We start from the raw sequence: 17,393 nt of genomic DNA on the forward strand, positions 1-17,393 counted from the left end.
GTCTTCTTTCTGAAAGCTCCTGTATATACATGATTAATAAATTTTTACAACTTTTCTCCAATTAATCTCTCTTTGCAGTTGATTTTTCAGTGAATCTTCAGAGCCAAAGGTCTTCCTGGTCTCTACAGAAGTCTTCGTTTTTCTAGCAAGTGGCCTATTAACTTCCAACGGGCAGTTTCAGATAGCTGTTAGAGAGATTCCGAACAAATTGCAGATTTAATTTTGCTCCTGATTTACCCACATAGAGTAGCCCCTTCTGTACTTTCCCTTTCCCCATCCCTAAAATCCTGGGTCTTCAGGATCAGTTCACAGAGGGAAAGTGGCATAAACCACTGTTTTTTAAACCTCAAAGATTTGCATACTTCATGATATTTTTCTCTATTTATGTACTATTTGTGTCATTATTTACGCAGTATTTTTCTTTCTTTCTTTCTTTTTTTTTTAGGCAAGGACTCTTTGTGTTTCCCAGGCTGAAGTGCACTGGCACAATTACAGCTCACTGTAGCCTCGTCTTCCTGGCCAAGAGATCCTCCCACCTCAACCTCCCAAGTAGCTAGGACTACTGGCATGTGTCACCATGATCAGGTAATTTAAAAAAGTTTTTTGGAGAAATGGGATCTCATTATGTTGCCCAGGCTGGTCTCGAACCCCTGAGTTCAAGCGATCCTTCTGCCTTAGCTTCTTAAAGTGCTGGCATTATAGTTGTGAGCCATTGAACCCAGCCTTACAATCATCTTTTAAACTTCAACATTACCCTAATCAATTGTTGCCTATAAAGTCATGGATTTTATGTTCCTTTAAATATACACACAAACTTATATATGTATAATATTTTTTTTTGAGATAGAGTCTCACTCTGTCGCCAGGATGGAGTGCAGTGGCGTGATCTAGCTTACTGCACCCTCTGCCTTCCAGATCCAAGTGATTCTCCTGCCTCAGCCTCCCCAGTAGTTAGGATTACAGGTACACACCACCACACCCAGCTTATTTTTGTATTTTTAGTAGATATAGGGTTTCACCACGTTAGCCAGGCTGGTCTCGAACTCCTAATGTTAGGTGATTTGTCCACCTCAGCCCCTGCAAAGCACTGGGATTATACGCATGAGCCACTGCACTTGGCCTTATCATTTTAAATAAATACACAACTAGTAAAAAAAAAAATGTACTGGTATACCACTAAAATAATCTGATATGTGTATGCCACCTCAGGAACACTGGCCTAAGTTGTGGGGCTTGGAGTAGATCTTTGGAGGTGGATTTTCTCGGGCTTGAGTGGAACAAGGACCAGCTATTTCCATGAGGACCTTTTCAAGATCTTGCCTGCCTTTCTTCTGCATGAGTCCCCTAGCACTGTCTTCAGCTGTGGAGCCAACAGTGATAAAGAGCTGAATGCAGACCTTTAGAATCACTCCACACCTCTATTAGCAGTAGGCTATTCTCCCCAAGTTTCTGTTCTTCCTTCTTTTTTTTTTTTAGAAACAGAGTCTCGCTATGTTGCCCAGGCTGCTGGCGTGTAGTGGCTATTCACAGGCATGATCCCACTACTGATCAGCACAGGAGTTTTGACCTTCTCCGTTTCTGACCTGGGCCAGTTCACCCCTCCTTAGGCAACTTGGTGGTCCCCCGCTCCCGGGAGGTCACCATATTGATGCCGAACTTAGTGCGGACACCCAATCGGCACAGCACATTACAACCCAGAACTCCTGGACTCACGCCATCCTCTAGTCTCAGCCTCCCGAGTAGCTGGGACTACAGGCATCTGAGAACACGACTGCACTCGGCATTCTTCCTTCTCTTAGTGGAACTGATTTCTGCTCTACCACACACCCTGGGTGGAGTCTCTGTCATGTGAGTAAGTCAGCTGACCTGAGGGGTTGCCCTTGGAATGCTGAACCATGTTGGGCCTGGCGCAGCTGCTCTTTGCTTGATATAACTCTTAAACCTCTTTTAAACCAACCAACAAACAAAAATTATTTTTATTTTTAATTTTTTTTATAGAGACAGGATTTCTCCATGTTGGCCAGGGTGGTCTAGAACTCCCAACCTCAGGTGATCTGCCCACTTTGGCCTCCCAAAGTGCCTCTGTTGCCCAGGCTGGAGTACAGTGGCACAATCTCAGCTCACTGCAACCTCTGCCTCCTGGGTTCAAGCGATTCTCCTGCCTCAGCCTCCCGAGTAGCTCCCAACACCATGCCCGGCTAATTTTTGTATTTTTAGTAGAGAAGGGCTTTCACCATGTTGGCCAGACTGGTTCTAATTCCTGACCTCAGGTGATCTGCCTGTCTCAGCCTCTTAAACCTCTTTTTAAAAAGGTTTTTAAGGCCGGATGCAGTGGCTCATGCTTGTAATCCTAGCACTTTGGGAGGTAGATGGGGGTGGATCACCTGAGGTTGAGAGTTTGAGACCAGCCTGAGCAACATGGAGAAACCCTGTCTCTACAAAAATACAAAATTAGTCAGGCGTGGTGGCACATGCCTATAATCCCACCTACTTGGGAGGCTGAGGCAGGAGAATCTCTTGAACCCAAGAGGCAGAGGTTGCGGAGTGAGCCAATATTGAGCCACTGCACTCTAGCCTGGGCAACAAGAGCGAAATTCTGTCACAAGAAAAAAAAAAAGTTTTTTAAATTTTAAAAAATTATTTTATTGATATATAACTTTTATATCTTAAGTGTACATACAGCTTGATGAATTTTTATAAAAGTACCATTAAAGCCACCACTCAAGATATAGTCCTGTGAGGCTGAGGTGGGCAGATCACCTGAGGTCAGGAGTTCGAGACCAGCCTGGTCAGTATTTCAAAACCCCATCTGTAATCCCAGGTACTCAGGAGGCTGATGCAGGAGAATCACTTGAACCTGGGAGGTGGAGGTTTCCAAAGTGATTGTTAGAATTTCCACTCCCATCAGCCATGGATGAGAATCCTGGTTGCTCCATGTCCTCACCAACATTTGGTTTCATCAGTCCTTTGGATTTTAGCTAGTCTGATTGGGAGGCAGTGTAGTTTTTTCATTTTTGTTTTTTGGGTTTTTTGTTGGTTGGTTGGTTGGTGGTTTGTTAGTTTGTTTTGAGACAGAGTCTCACTCCATCGCCCAGGCTGTAGTGCAGTGGCACAATCTTGGCTATCCACAACTAATGCCCACTGGGTTCAAGCGATTCTTGTGCCTCAGCCTCCCAAGTAGGTGGGATTACAGGTGCTCGCCACCATGCCCAAATAATTTTTGTATTTTTACTAGAGATGGGGTTTTGCCATATTTGTCAAGTAAACTCCTGACCTCAAGTGATTCACCTGCCTTGGCTTCCCCAAAGTGCTGGGATTATAGGCTCCAGCCACGGTACGCAGCCAGCAGTCTAGTTTTGAATTGCAAAGAATTCTCATCATTTTCTTTCCTTTACAAAGAAGATACACATAGGCAAAAAGAAGGTAGTAAAAATACTCATGATCTCAAGCGAATCACTGTTAACATTTGATATATATCCATCTGCATGTGTATCAGTGTGTATATTAACAAAAAAGGCAGCATACTACAATATTTTTTCAACACTTTACTATGATCATCTTTCCATGTCTATGAATATTTATAAACATTATACTTTTTAAAAGCCAACTAATGTTCTATCATATGGCTGTCTATAAGTTAGTCAATCCTCTTCTTCTTGAGCATTTAGACTATTGTCAGTTTTTCACTATTATAAACAAAGTTACAGTGAGCATCTTGCCACTAAATCTTTGTTTGTGTCCTTTAAAATTTCCGAGTGGAGCTGCTTGTTAAAAGGCTGGTATGAATGATTTGAAGGTTGCCAAGCTGTCCACCTGAGCAGCTGCCTCCCCACCCTTGAGACAAAAACCTATTTCTAACCAATGATTGCCAGTTTGAAGAGGAGAGGGGAAGACAATCCTCTCTAGAACACAGGATTGCTCCTTCTCATGTGCAGGAGGCACTCTTTCCCCAAGAATGCTAAGTAATCTATAACACAAAAGCACAGGCAAGCCAGTTATCTCTGGGGCCAAGCAGGAGCTGTTGGGTTTCCGGAGAAGAAGTCTAGGGAGGGAAATGTGGATCTGTGAGCGGGCAGATGCTCACCAGGTGAGTCAGGCCAGAGGGGTTCAGGTGAGGTCAACAGAGAGAGGTCAGAACAGCACACTGTGATATGGCAGCTGTTGATTCTGACAATCCATATCCCCAACAGCTCTCCTTGATCTCCATCGGTTTATGTGGGAAGTTTTGCTCTGTGAGAGGGAGAAGAAATGTCTGGGAATAGATGGAAGTACTTGTGTCCCCTACTCACTCCGTCAGACTGGACATAAGCACTCTATAAGGAGGGGGCTTAGAGCAAGAATGAGCTGACGGAACAGTTTAAGATGGGACTTCCCAAAATTCAGGGCCAAGCAGAGCTGCTTGAGGGCCCAGGCAAGGCAGTGTAGCTCAGAGAGGCCAGCTCTGCAGGAAACGCTTTGCCTTGGGGCCCAGGAAAGCCTCAGGCTCCTCATGATGGTTAAGGCAGAGGTGATGCTCTTCCAAGGGGATTGTGGAGGAGAGGGCTGTGGAGCCAGCAGCCTAATGGGCTGTGGGAAGAAACATGCATGCTGTGTGAGAAGACCTGGTGACTCCTGGAGGAACATGACTGGGCACACCCTGCTAATGGTTCCCCATTCTCTGAGTCTTCCTTCCAGGAAGAGGCTGTCTCACCTTGAAGTTAGCCACTCTCCCAAGAGGCAATATTTTTCTGCTTCTCTTATAGATAGGTGTGGCCACATGACTAGATCTGGCCAATGGGATGTGAGCACAGAAGTGACCCATTCATCCTCTGGGTCATGGCACTGAAAGGAAACTTTATTTTCTCTCTTTCTCTAAATTAGAATGTGGACATGGTAGAGCAGAATTGTCTACCTTGTGGATGTGTGGATGAAGGTAACCCTCTGGAGCAGAGTGATGATGGAAATACTACATCTGTATCTGCACTATCCAATATGGAACCACTAGCCACATGTGACTATTAAGCACTTGAAATATGACAAGTGTAATTGAGAGCTTGAATCTTTCATTTTATTTAATTTTAATTAAGTAAAAGAGCCACCTGTGTGTAGTGGCTGCAGTTTTGGATAGCGTGGCTCTTGGAGATGGCAGAGCAACAAGATAGAAGGCATCTGAGTGCCTGGGCCCCCCTCAGGAAGCAGAGCCTCCCCTTTCCTCCAGGCCACCTAGGCTCAGACTTTCACATAGCAGAGATATAAATATCTACCTTTTTTTTTTTGACAGAGTCTCACTCTGTTGCCCAGGCTGGATTGCAGTGATACGATCTCAGCTCACTGCAATCTCTGCCTCCTGGGTTCAAGTGATTTTCATGTCTCAGCCTCCCAAGTAGCTAGGATTACAGGAACCCACCACCATGCCCAGCTAATTTTTGTATTTTTAGTAGAGATGGGGTTTTGCCATGTTGACCAGGCTGGTCTTGAACTCCTGACCTCAGGTGATCCACCTGCCTTGGCCTCCCAAAGTGCTGAGATTACAGATGTGAGCCACCGTGCCTGGCCATATCTATCTTTTAAAAACTGTTTTTATTTGGTCTTTGTTAAAACAGCTGAACAAACATCTCAACTAATATGACTTACTGCAGATCGGGGAGATTTTACAGAATGGTCTAATTAGCCTTTTTAGATTATACAAATAGCACAAGGGGAATGTAATGAAAGGTAGGAGGTGAGAAAAAGAATAGATAGATGGTAAACACACCACAATCTAATTGATTCATTCAACAAATATCCTATAATTATTGTATTGATTATCTATTGTTTCATAGCAAACTGCCCCGACACGTAGCAGCTTAAAATAACAAACATATTATTTCATAATTTCTCTGGGTCAGGCATTCAGGAGTGGCTTAGCTGGGTAATTATGGCCCAGGGGCTTTTTTTTTTTTTTTTTTTTTTTTTTTGAGACAGGATCTCACGCTGTTGCCCAGGCTGAAGTGTAGTGGCATGATCATGGCTTACTGCAGCCTCAACCTCTCTGGGATCAGGTGATCCTCTGGGCTCAGGTGATCCTCCCACCTCAGCCTCCTGAGTAGCTGGGACTATAGGTACATGCCACCATGCTTGGCTAATTTTTGTATTTTTTGTAGTGATGGGTTTTTGCCATGTTGCCCAGCCTGGTCTCGAACTCCTGGGCTCAGATGATCCTCCAGCCTCAGCCTCCCAAAGTGCTAGGATTACAGCCTTGAGCCACCGCCCCCAGTCCTCAGGGTATCTTATGAACTTACACTCAAGGCAGTGACTGGGGCTGCAGTCATTTGAAGGCTTGACAATGGCTATAGATCCACTTCTAAGAGGTGTACTCTCATGGCTGTTGGCTGGGGAGCCTCAGTTCCTTTCCCGTAGGGCTGCTTGAGTGTCCCCTGGGGTAGGTATCCAAGACAGCGAGAAGCAAGCTGCATGCCTTTTATAATATGACTTAGTCTCAGAAGTCACATGTCACTCACTCACACTATCCAGCATATTTTAGTCATTAAAATTTACTAAGTCCAGTCCAGACATAGTGGCACATGCCTATATTCCCAGCACTTTGGTAGGCTAAGGTGGGAAAATCACTTGAGGCCAGGAGTTTGAGAACAGGGTGGGCAACAGAGAGAGACTCTGTCTCTAAAAAAAAAAAAAAAAAAATTAAATTAGCTAGATGTGGTGGTGTGCACCTGTATTCCTAGCTCCTCGGGAGTCTGAGGTTGGAGGATTTCTTGAGCTCAGGAATTTGAAGTTGCAGTGAGCTATGATTGTGCCACTACATTTCAGCCTGAGTAGCAGAGGGGAGATCTGTCTCTAAAAAGAGAGAGAGAGAGCGAACTTATTAAGTCCATTGACACTCAAGGAAAGCGAAATGAAATTGCACCTTTAGGAAAAAGTAGTGGCCCAAAATTTGTGCACATACTTTAAAAAAAACAACAGCCAGGCATGGTGGCTCACGCCTGTAATCTCAGCAGTCTGGGAGGCTGAGGCAAGTGGATCACCTGAGGTCAGGAGTTAGACCTGGCCAGCATGGTGAAACCCCATCTCTACTGAAAATACAAAAATTAGCCAGGCATGGTGGCGTATGCCCATAATCCCAGCTACTCAGGAGGCTGAGGCAGGAGTATTACTTAAAACTGGAAGGTGAAGGTGGCAGTGAGCTGAGATTGCGGCATTGCAGTCCCCACTGGGTGATACAAGTGAAACTCTGTCTCAGACAACAACAAAACAAGCACACATTTTTTGCCTGTGCCTCTATAAAACATTACTGGCAAGTGAGGGAAATTATTAGTCAATAAATATTATTATGATAACTGAATGAACCATTGGAAAAAAAACAAACAAAAAACTTAGATTTCTACCTTACATTTTCTGCCAAAATAAATTCCAGATAGTTTAAGTGTTTAGAAGTATTAGAAAAAATTCCAGTAAAGAAAATTGAAGTAGAGTTTAGGTACAGTGGCTCATGTCTGTAATCATAGCACTTTGGGAGGCCAAGGTGGGAAAATCACTTAAGGTTAGTAGTTTAAGACCAACCTAAGCAACATGAGGAGACCTTGATTCTACCAAAAAAAATAAAGTAAAATTTAAAAAAAGCTGAGTGTAGTGGCCTGGGCCTATTGTCTCAGCTACTCAGGAGGCTGAAGAGGGAGGATCACTTGAGCTCAGGGGTTCAAGGCTGAAGTGAGCTGTGATTGCAGCACTGCTGCACTGCAGCCTGGCCAGCCTGGGTGACAGAGTGAGACCCTGTTTCAAAAACTAAAAATAAAACTAAATTGAAGTAGAAAGGCTATTGAACTATGACACCAAAGCTTAGGCGACACCAGAGACTGATAGACATGATTACATATGCAAATTAAATACTTCAGAAGAGAAGAACAAGTCAAAAGACAAATGAAAACTGAAGAGGAATATTTGCAACCTATAAGACAGACAAGAACTAAACCCTTGAATAAAGGACGTTTACACTTTCATGTGAAAACAACAACAACAAAAGGACTCAAAGCATGTCCCAGCAGTAGGTGTGCTTCCCTAGATTGTAGTCGTGGAAGACAGCACTGTGTCTGAAATGTCTTCATACTGCTCACAGAACGTCACAGGCTGTCAGTACTCAGAATTGATCTGTTGATTGCAGCTCGTTATACCACTTCCAAAAATGCCTGCGTTTCTTTCTGCTCCTCCCCCCAAGTACTCTCCTCTTGTCTCTCTCAGAGCAATGTCATTAAGATGCTTCCTGTGCAATCTGTGACTCACAGCTAGATTACGGCACAGGCAGTGCTGATTTCAGCAAAAAACCCGCCCCAAGACATAGATTGTGTTCCTGCAATGATGCCCAAAGAGAAAATTAAAACAGGAAAGTCTTTGCATGGGTTCGGCACCTTACTTACTATGTACCTGGAGCTGTATTTTTTAATCTGAGTTCCTGCTCATGAGGGAGAGGACAGCCAAGAAGAGGCCTGGTCAGGGGGAAAGGACGCTGAGCCGGGAGACCTGGATTTAGTGCTGGCTCTGCCGCCTGTGCTCTGGAGGACCAGACAGGTCCCTTCCAGCCCTTGGCCTCAGATTCTCCCTCTATAAAACAACAGAAGGAACTAAGTGGTCCCATGGGCTCTTCCAGTTCTGACATCTGAGGATTCAGCTCATTTCCTCTTTTTAATGTGTGGACTCTAATATCTTGTTTAATCGTAGTTGAGAAGTGTTTTCAAGTCCCTTAAGAGTCCTCAGATTTTGGGACCCACTGAGAGTAAAGAAAATGTTTTCAATTACTGAAGTTATTCCTCCATTTTCTAAAAAAGACTGCTCTACTCACTTGGAAAAAGTAAAATTACACAGATTGAAATGACTAGGGAGGCGGTTATGCGGTCAAGTGCTGGGCCTTCCCTGGTCTCCAGGTTGGTGTGGTGGTGCATGTTGCACTATAATTTGAAAAGTGCCTGTTGGCTTTTTAGGGGCTCAGTATTCTCTACTACCCCAGGAGTCTGTCCAGAGCAGGGATGCCTCCAGACTTAGACAGAGTAAGCTCTGAGGTTGATTTCCAGCTCCTCCTGTCCCCAGATACCCTTCTACCTGTCTGCCATGGTGTCCGAAATTCCTATCACTGGAGCTTCTCCTTTAAATTAAGATTTTTGGCAACAATTAATTCTGGCTGCCCAGTGTGTGCCTGCCACTGCCTACTTCCACACATCCCTTCCCCTTCTTCTGATCTAGCTACAGAGACAGGCATGGGAGCCCGTGTGGGCCAAACATTAGACTACATTTTCCTGTACACATGATTGGTCCTGGGATGGGCATGGCATAGCCAATGCTGGGAGAGAGAGGGCCCCTGTCCCTGAGTTACTAAACTGGGAGGGTGTTAGTCTGAGTCTTCCACCAGACATCATTCTTAAAAGGAAAGAAACTGACTGTGGAATGAGGCCAAGCAGAGGCAACAGAGATGAGAGGTGGAAAGAGAGCCGTAGAAAGGGGACACCAGGCCAGGCATGGTGGCTCATGCCTGTAATCCTAGCACTTTGGGAGGCCAAGGCTGGCAGTCACTTGAACTCAGGAGTTTGAGATCAGCCTGAGCAACAGGGTGAAACCCTGCCTCTACAAAAATATAAAAATGGGTGGGGTGAGGCCAGGCGCGGTGGCTCACTCCTGTAATCCCAGCACTTTGGGAGGCCGAGGCGGGTGGATCACAAGGTTAAGAGATCGAGACCATCCTGATCAACATGGTGAAACCCCGTCTCTACTAAAAATAGAAAAATTAGCTGGGCATGGTGGCGCGTGCCTGTAATCCCAGCTACTCAGGAGGCTGAGGCAGGAGAATTGCCTGAACCCAGGAGGTGGACGTTGCAGTGAGCCGAGATCGTGCCATTGCATTCCAGCCTGGGTAACAAGAGTGAAACTCTGTCTCAAAAAAAAAAAAAAAAAAAGGAAAAATGGGCGGGTTGAGCTGGTGTGCACATGTGATCCCAGCTACCCAAGGAGGCTGAGGTAGGAGGAGTGTTTGAATGTGGAAGGTGGAGATTGTGGTGAGCCGAGATGGTGTCGATGCACTCCAGCCTGGGTGACTGACTGAAACATCTCAAAAAAGAAGAGGAGGAGGAGGAGCAGGAGAAGAAGAAGAAGAAGAAGAAGAAGGAGAAGAAGAAAAGGGGCAAAGAAACAGGGAGAGGAGGAGGGGTTGGGGTAGAGGGGAGAGGAGGAGGAGGAGAGATAGAGGGAGCAAGGGAGAGAGAGAGAAGGTGTTACCCTGAAGTCTTGGTTTCTATAACTCCCCCTTAAAGTCTATAAACTACCCCATTATCTTCCCAGCTACATAAGTAAATAAATTTTCTTTTTGTTTCAGACCACTTGGATTTGGGAGTGTCCTGATTAATTGTCCCTCCAGGAAGCTCTTCTTGAGCTGTGAATATGTTATCTAGAAAGGATGACACAGGGAATCAGTAATGTTGATGAGGTTTTCATATAAGCTGTGAATAGTACATAGAACAGATAAGTTTTGACAAGGAAGATAAAGTAAGGACATTGCTAGAGAAGTCGGACATTGTAGAGAAGGGCAGAACCCTTGAATATTGCTGGTAGGAATGTAAAATGGTGTAGCCACTGTAGAAAAGAGTCTGGCAGTTCCCCAAAAGATTATACACATGTTACCATATTCCCAGCAATTCTACTTCTAGGTATATACCCAAGAGAATTGAAACACACTTTCTTTAAATTTTTTTGTTTTTGTTTTTTGTTTTTGTAGGGAAAGGGCTCTCGCTATGTTGCCCAGGCTGGTCTCGAACTTCCGAGTTTAAGTGATCCTTCCACCTCGGCCTCCCAAAGTGCTGGGATTACAGGTATGAGCCACTGTACCTACCCTGAAAACATATTTTCATACAAAAACCTGTACATAAATGTTCACAGCAACATTACTTATAATAGCCAAAACAGTAGAAACAATCCAATTGCTCATCAGTGAATGAATGTGTAAACAAAATTTAGTTTATCCATACAAGAGAATGTTATTCAGCAATAAAAAGGAATGAAGTTTTGATACATGCCATGACACGGACGAACTTTGAGAATATCATGCTAAGCAAAAGGAGCCAGTAACGAAAGGCAACAAATTGCATGATTCCATGTATATGAAATGTCTACAATAGGCAAACCCATAGAGACAGAAAGTAGATTAGTGGTTGTTGGGACTGGAGAGAGAGGGGAATGGAGAGTAGCTGCTAATGGATATAGAATTTCTTTCGGGACATGAAAATGAAAATGTTCTGGAATTAGATAGTGACGGTTGCACAATCTTGTGAATATACTAAAAACCAGTGGCAAGTATACTTTAAAAGGATTAATATTGGGTACATGAGTTACATCTAATCCAACTTTCTTTTTTTTTTTTTTTGAGACAGGGTTTTACTCTGTTGCTCTGGCTGGAGTGCAGTGTTGCAATCACAGCTCACTGTAGCCTCAACCTCCTGGGCTCAAGTGATCCTCCCACCTCAGCCTCCTGAATAACTGGGACTACAGGCATGCACCACCATGCCCAGTAATTTTTGTATTTTTGTAGAGAGGGAGTTTCACCATTTTGCCCAGGCTGGTCTTGAACTCCTGGATGCAAGTGATCCACCTGCCTCGGCCTCCCAAAGTGCTGGGGTTATAGTCATGAGCCATGGAGACCAACCTAATCCAATTGTTTGTTTGTTTGTTTGTTTTTTTGAAGCAGAGTCTCACTTTGTCACCTAGGCTGGAGTGCAGTGGCTCGATCTCAGCTCACTGAAACCTCCGCCTCCTGGGTTTAAGTGATTCACGTGCCTCAACCTCCCAAGTAGCTGGGAGTATAGGCTCCTGCTACCAGACCCAGATGATTTTTTGTATATTTTTAGTAGAGATGGGGTTTCACCCTGTGGACCAGGATGGTCTTAATCTCTTGACCTTGTGATCTTCCTGCCTCAGCCTCCCAAAGTGCTGGGATTACAGGTGTGAGCCACTGTGCCTGGCCCCAATTTTTTTTTAAAGTATGATTGCTCTTCTTATTCTGGTAATTCCCTTTTTTTATATCACACCATCCAGAGTCCATTTTGTGGCTTGACTCTGATTCTCCTTTAGACATCCCTCCTCCAGCCCCCACTTCCACACTCAGCCCTCCAAAATACTTAGACTCTTTGGGACACTGCCTGGTGTGAATAGGATCTGGGGCTAATTTCCCTTTCAAAGGAACTGGACCCTTTTTTACTCACTCAACTATTTTGCTGGGGGTAAAGGACCAGTCTTATCAACTCAAAGGGTACAGGCAGCAGTGGACTGAAACTAATCGGCAATTTTGTTTAAATTTACTTGTCAAAAGCAGAAATATTCAATTTCATGGATACTCCCAATTCCCTGCACTGGGAGCAGACTTCCAGGAAGCAATTATGTAGTACAAAATGGAATGGGCAACAGGGGGTGCCTGGTGAATTATTCATAATCTCATAATGACTTTAACCCATTTTTAACATGATCTGTTATTGGTGTTAGCTTCTGGAAAGTTCCCAAAGTAAGCAACACAGAGGTTTTCTTTAGTCATGTTTATATAACCATAAACCTCCTGCCTCTCTCTGAAACTACCTGAATAATTAAAATCAAGAGAGGCCTGGAAACCTTTTCCCTGCCCAAGTCTGCAAGGCAGAGGCAAAGGCTGCTTTATAGCCTTCATCTAGCACAGCTATCGCTGCTCACTGTAGCCTTCTCAGGGAGGTGGGTGTGGCATTATGCCCAGCATAGTGCCTGACACCAAGAAGGCACACAGTACTTATCTGTTTTTGATTGCTGAATGAATGAATGAATGAATGGTAGAAAGAATGAGATGGTTGTGGTAAGGAAGAGTTGGGATAAGTCATTTTTGCTATTTGCCCAGCTGATCTGAGCAAATGCCTTGCCCTCAGTTTCTTTATCTGCAAAATGAAGACAATAATACCTGCCTTGCTGAGTTACTGGGAGAATTTGAGAAGATAAATGCTCAATAAGCAATAGATGTTATTATGGTCTCTCCTTCTAATAGCAGCCATGTAACTTCCCCAAATTTAATTAACTATGAGTCAGCAGAAACTTGCTTGGGAGCCAAAGGTTCCCAAACTTGGCTGTGTGTCAGAATCACCTGGGAAGTTGTGTAAAACATAAACTTGCAGGTTTTCCAAGAATTCTCATTCAGTAGGAATTCAGTAGGGTGGGGCCAGAGAATGAATTTTTTTAGTTTTGTTTTTAAAATTAAGGTAAAATTGCAAACAATGAAACACAAAAATCTTTAGAGTGTAACTGGATGAGTTTTGACAAATGTATACACTGGCATATCCAACACCCCAAAGGAGATAGAGAACATTTCCATGACCCCAGAAAATTTCCCCTTCTTCTCAATCCCTATCCTGCATGGACAACCACGGTTCTGATTTCTGTCACCACAGAGTATTTTTGCCTGTTCTTGAATGTAGTATTAATGGAATCATACAATATGCATTCTTTTCTGTTCACAGTTTCACTTACATTTAAAAAAAGACAAGAAAAAAATCATTTTTCTATGTGCCTGGTTTCGTTTCTTGTACGTTTCTGGGATTCATCCATGTTGTTTCGTGTGTTATATCAATAGTACAGTTCTTGTTACTGCTGAATCACATTCTGCTATCTGGCTATTTCTCAATTTGTTTATCTCTTCATCTATTTGGGCCTCTGAAATTTTTGGGTTGTTTGGGGCTATAATGAATAAAGCTGCTATAAATATGTTTTCATTTCTCATGAGTAAATACCTAGGAGTGGCGGGGCGTGGTGGCTCATGCTTGTAATCCCAGCACTTTGGGAGGCCAAGACGGGTGGATCATCTGAGGTCAGGAGTTCAACCAACATGATGAAATCCTGTCTCTACTAAAAATACAAAACTTAGCTGGGCATGGGTGGCAGGTGCCTGTAACCCCAGCTACTTGGGAGGCTGCAGGGAATTCTGTGGTACTTCCAAGGGAAAGTGAGCAGGGCCCAGGAGACTCCTCAGACTCAGGAAATGGGAGCATGGAAGTAAGAGTTGGGTCCCATACCTGTGATGGGAGACAGAAAGTTGTCAAAACACAACCATTTTGTTTCAAGGGTTATGCTGACTGTTGTTGGCTCAGGAATGAATATATATATATATATATATATATATATATATATATATATATATTATTCTTCTTCTTCTTTGTTTCTGAAATTGCATTTCCTTTTGGAATTATTACAGTTTCTCAGTAGGGGAGAAGACATTGGGTAACCACAGTGATGTTCTAGTCCAGTATTTCCCAAAGGGTGATACAGGATGGTTTCAGAGGTTATGCAGATAAATATGATTAAGAATAATTCTAAGCTGGGCGCAGTGGCTCACGCCTGTGATCCTAGCACTTTGGGAAGCTGAGGTAGGCAGATCACTTGAGGTTAGGAGTTCAAGAGAAGCCTGGCCAACATGGTGAAACCCTGTCTCTACTAAAAATACAAAAAAAATTAGCCAGACATGGTGGTATGTGACTGTAGTCCCAGCTACTCGAGAAGCTGAGGCAGATGGATCACTTGACGTCAGGAGTTCAAGACAAGCCTGGCCAACATGGTGAAACTCTGTCTCTACTAAAAATACAAACAAACAAAAAAAATTACCCAGGCATGGTGGTATGTGCCTGTAATCCCAGCTACTCAGGAGGCTGAGACAAAAGAGAAGAATCACTTGAACCCAGGAGGCTGAGGTTGCAGTGAGCCAAAATTGCGCCACAGCACTCCAGCCTGGGCAACAGAGTGAGACTGTCTTCTAAAACAAAAAAGTGTTCTAGTACACAGTGGTAAAAATAAAACTAGTACATTAAATATGTGATTCCTTGGACATATTGCCTGGCATGAATCCAAGTTAAAAAGCTAGTTCAGTTTTCAGAAGAATACTAAGTATATAAAAATACAGGTGACACACAGGTATGACAAAAATTATGATGGTGGATTCGAGTGGCTGAGATGTTAGAAAATTATGCCAGTCAAAACATGCATTTAACAGATAAGGAATCTCTGGCCCTGCCATGCAAGGGCTTACTCAAGGTCAGACCTCATCAGGGCTAAAACCAGATGACAAAATTCCGTGGTTCCTGGCCCAGTGCTTACTCCAATATACCTGCTACTTCCATCATGTAAGAAGGGGAAGAGATCTCAACAACCACACAGCCTAGCTTTAGATTCAAAGTAAAATGCATTTTCAGAAACAGCCTGCGGTTTGCTTAGAGTTTATAAAAAGGAAGCAGATTTCTAAGGAATGAACACCAAGATCTTGGTAATTCTCTTCATATAAATTCTCTGGGGGAGCGAAGTGTGCATCTGGTTTCTTACCGCTGCCTCCAGAAGACTGCAAATGGCCTGTCAGACAAAGCAGCAGATCTATGCGTGAGTGCCCCGGGCAGAGCATCTATCCCTGCCTAGGCCCTGGGATGCCACAGAGAGGGCCCTGATTGCTCATAGAAACCACTTGAAGCAGCTGGAGAGGTGTAAGGGCACACTTTCTCAGATGCCTGTCTCAAATTCTTTTTATAAAAATTATTTTTTTGGGCTGGGCTTTGTGGCTCACGCTTGTAATCCTAGCACTTTAGGAGGCTGAAGTGGTAGGTCAGGATTTTGGGACTAGTCTGGCCAACACAGTGGAACCCCGTCTCTAATAAAAATACAAAAATTAGTCGGATGTGGTGGTGCACACCTGTAATCCAAGCTACTGAGGAGGCTGAGACAGGAAAATTGCTTGAACCTGCGAGGCGGAGGTTGTGGTGAGCCGAGATCACGCCACTGCACTCCAGCCTGGGTGACAGAGCTAGACTCTGTCTGAAAAAAAAAAAAAAAAAAATTTATTTTGAGTCAGGCACGGTGGCTCATGCCTTTAATCCCAGCACTTTGGGAGGCCGAGGGGGGCAGATCACAAAGTCAGGAGTTTGAGACCAGCCTGACCAACGTAGTGAAACCCTATCCCCACTAAAAAGACAAAAATTAGCTGGGCGTGGTGGCGCATTCCTATAATCCCAGCTACTCAGGAGGCTGAGACAGGAGAATCACCTGGACCCAGGAGGGTGAGGTTGCAGTGAGCTGAGATTGTACCACTGCACTCCAGCCTGGGCGACGGAGCGAGACTCCATCTCAATAATAATAATAAAAGTTCAAAAATTGAGAAAAAGGCCGGGCACAGTGGCTCACACCAGTAATCCCAGCACTTTGGGAGCGTGAGATGGGTAGATCACCTGAGGTCAGGAGTTTGAGACTAGCCTGGCCAACATGGTGAAACCCCGTCTCTACTAAAAATACAAAATTATCCAGGTGTGATAGGGCACACCTATGATCCCAGCTACTTGGGAAGCTGAGGCAGGAGAATTGCTTGAACACTGGAGGCTGAGGTTGCAATCAACGGAGATCACGCCATTGCCCTCCAGCCTGGGTGACAAGAGCGAGACTCTGTCTCAATAAATAAATAAATATTCAAAAAATGAGCTGGGCATGGTGGCAGACGCCTGTAATCCCAGCTACTCAGGAGGCTGAGGCAGGAGAATCACTTGAACCCAAAGGTGGAGGTTGCAGTGAGCCAAAATCACACCACTGCACTCCAGCCTGGGCAATAGTGTGAGACTCTGTCTCAAAAAAATAAAAAAAGAAAAATAAAAGAAAAGCTACTTCGAGGAAAGGAAGCTGGCACCCCGAGAGGGATGCAGAGAAAAGATAATACTGAGTCTTGGTAACTTTCAAGCCTCAGAGTTCCAGCTGCAGCTCTGCACACAGCACCCTCTTCCCTAAGCTACTGAAGTTTGGTCTCTGCCACTTGCATCCAAAGTGCCCGATGAACCCCAAGCACCTCCTCCTCATCTCCTTCATCTAGTGAGCCCCTCTGGCTGGAAGTGGGGAGCTTAAGTGAGGACAGAGGCAAATGTTCATCCCAGAAATGGGGTCCCTCATTTCTTTCTCTTCACCACACTTAACATGTTCCAAAATCACATGTATTTATTTAATTGCTTACCATTTTACGTTTTATCACCCCTGCACCTCCCAAAAATATAAAGTTCCATTTTGTCTTGTTTAACTTGGTATCCCTAGTGCCTGCAACATCATAGGTGCTCATGAGTCACTGAATGAATAAATGAATGTACAAAGAAGCTGGCCTGAAATCAGACCACTGAGACCCCCAGCAAGGTCACAATTGCAGGAGAAACATCTCAGGGCTAGGCACTGAGCCTGGGATAGTTGATATTTCTGTGTCCAAGCTGTGTGCCCATTGGAGCGTGTGTGTATGCTGGGTACAAGGCCAGATACACAATTAATGCTGTAGAAACCACAGATAAAGGGCCAGAGGGCCGAGTGTAACGCTGGGCTGTGGGAGGAGAAGTTCCATGCAGATTACAAAGGGTTCAGAAAAGACCAGAGAA

The 17,393-nt window shown here is 44.2% G+C and overlaps 1 long non-coding RNA gene across 1 annotated transcript in view; it reads left to right on the forward strand.

The window, feature by feature from the left end:
* LOC141580279 (uncharacterized) overlaps positions 1–14,100 on the forward strand; it is a 29,869-nt gene extending 15,769 nt beyond the window's left edge. Inside the window, exons 3-4 of the long non-coding RNA XR_012512461.1 lie at positions 446–585; positions 10,730–14,100. This is a non-coding gene — a long non-coding RNA (uncharacterized LOC141580279). The remainder of the gene's footprint in view (positions 1–445; positions 586–10,729) is intronic.
* The last annotated feature ends 3,293 nt before the right edge of the window (positions 14,101–17,393 follow it).

This window comes from Saimiri boliviensis, chromosome 1 (genome assembly GCF_048565385.1).
Source record: "Saimiri boliviensis isolate mSaiBol1 chromosome 1, mSaiBol1.pri, whole genome shotgun sequence".
NCBI lineage: Eukaryota > Metazoa > Chordata > Mammalia > Primates > Cebidae > Saimiri > Saimiri boliviensis.